Here is a 2500-nt window from a genome sequence, read left to right as displayed (position 1 = left end):
ATATTTTTCAAGAAATCGTTATAACTCGATAAAATACGTCGGGATTAAGCGTTTATATCGTCGGCAGACGGATATAAAAACGTTTGGACCGACACGACCGGTCGTTGGAACATAGAAAAATTCCGAGCCGGTACGTTGGGACTTAGAAAAATTCCGAGGGCGAAAAAGTTTTTTCGAGTTTATTCGTTAAAAAGCGTTACAAGGTATGAATTTTTTTGCATAAATCGACGTAACTCGACGAAATACGTCGGGATTAATGGTTTATTTCCGTCCGAGAACGATTTTTAAAAACGGACCTATGCGGCCGGTCGTTCGTACTTGGAAAATTTTCGGACCGAACACTCTTTTTCGATTAATTCGTTAAAAAGCGTTATAACGTACGAATATTTTTCAAGAAATCGTTATAACTCGATAAAATACGTCGGGATTAAGCGTTTATATCGTCGGCAGACGGATATAAAAACGTTTGGACCGACACGACCGGTCGTTGGAACATAGAAAAATTCCGAGCCGGTACGTTGGGACTTAGAAAAATTCCGAGGGCGAAAAAGTTTTTTCGAGTTTATTCGTTAAAAAGCGTTACAAGGTATGAATTTTTTTGCATAAATCGACGTAACTCGACGAAATACGTCGGGATTAATGGTTTATTTCCGTCCGAGAACGATTTTTAAAAACGGACCTATGCGGCCGGTCGTTCGTACTTGGAAAATTTTCGGACCGAACACTCTTTTTCGATTAATTCGTTAAAAAGCGTTATAACGTACGAATATTTTTCAAGAAATCGTTATAACTCGATAAAATACGTCGGGATTAAGCGTTTATATCGTCGGCAGACGGATATAAAAACGTTTGGACCGACACGACCGGTCGTTGGAACATAGAAAAATTCCGAGCCGGTACGTTGGGACTTAGAAAAATTCCGAGGGCGAAAAAGTTTTTTCGAGTTTATTCGTTAAAAAGCGTTACAAGGTATGAATTTTTTTGCATAAATCGACGTAACTCGACGAAATACGTCGGGATTAATGGTTTATTTCCGTCCGAGAACGATTTTTAAAAACGGACCTATGCGGCCGGTCGTTCGTACTTAGAAAATTTTCGGACCGAACACTCTTTTTCGATTAATTCGTTAAAAAGCGTTATAACGTACGAATATTTTTCAAGAAATCGTTATAACTCGATAAAATACGTCGGGATTAAGCGTTTATATCGTCGGCAGACGGATATAAAAACGTTTGGACCGACACGACCGGTCGTTGGAACATAGAAAAATTCCGAGCCGGTACGTTGGGACTTAGAAAAATTCCGAGGGCGAAAAAGTTTTTTCGAGTTTATTCGTTAAAAAGCGTTACAAGGTATGAATTTTTTTGCATAAATCGACGTAACTCGACGAAATACGTCGGGATTAATGGTTTATTTCCGTCCGAGAACGATTTTTAAAAACGGACCTATGCGGCCGGTCGTTCGTACTTAGAAAATTTTCGGACCGAACACTCTTTTTCGATTAATTCGTTAAAAAGCGTTATAACGTACGAATATTTTTCAAGAAATCGTTATAACTCGATAAAATACGTCGGGATTAAGCGTTTATATCGTCGGCAGACGGATATAAAAACGTTTGGACCGACACGACCGGTCGTTGGAACATAGAAAAATTCCGAGCCGGTACGTTGGGACTTAGAAAAATTCCGAGGGCGAAAAAGTTTTTTCGAGTTTATTCGTTAAAAAGCGTTACAAGGTATGAATTTTTTTGCATAAATCGACGTAACTCGACGAAATACGTCGGGATTAATGGTTTATTTCCGTCCGAGAACGATTTTTAAAAACGGACCTATGCGGCCGGTCGTTCGTACTTAGAAAATTTTCGGACCGAACACTCTTTTTCGATTAATTCGTTAAAAAGCGTTATAACGTACGAATATTTTTCAAGAAATCGTTATAACTCGATAAAATACGTCGGGATTAAGCGTTTATATCGTCGGCAGACGGATATAAAAACGTTTGGACCGACACGACCGGTCGTTGGAACATAGAAAAATTCCGAGCCGGTACGTTGGGACTTAGAAAAATTCCGAGGGCGAAAAAGTTTTTTCGAGTTTATTCGTTAAAAAGCGTTACAAGGTATGAATTTTTTTGCATAAATCGACGTAACTCGACGAAATACGTCGGGATTAATGGTTTATTTCCGTCCGAGAACGATTTTTAAAAACGGACCTATGCGGCCGGTCGTTCGTACTTAGAAAATTTTCGGACCGAACACTCTTTTTCGATTAATTCGTTAAAAAGCGTTATAACGTACGAATATTTTTCAAGAAATCGTTATAACTCGATAAAATACGTCGGGATTAAGCGTTTATATCGTCGGCAGACGGATATAAAAACGTTTGGACCGACACGACCGGTCGTTGGAACATAGAAAAATTCCGAGCCGGTACGTTGGGACTTAGAAAAATTCCGAGGGCGAAAAAGTTTTTTCGAGTTTATTCGTTAAAAAGCGTTACAA

Source organism: Bombus huntii, unplaced genomic scaffold (genome assembly GCF_024542735.1).
Source record: "Bombus huntii isolate Logan2020A unplaced genomic scaffold, iyBomHunt1.1 ctg00000219.1, whole genome shotgun sequence".
NCBI lineage: Eukaryota > Metazoa > Arthropoda > Insecta > Hymenoptera > Apidae > Bombus > Bombus huntii.
This window is presented reverse-complemented; position numbering follows the sequence as displayed.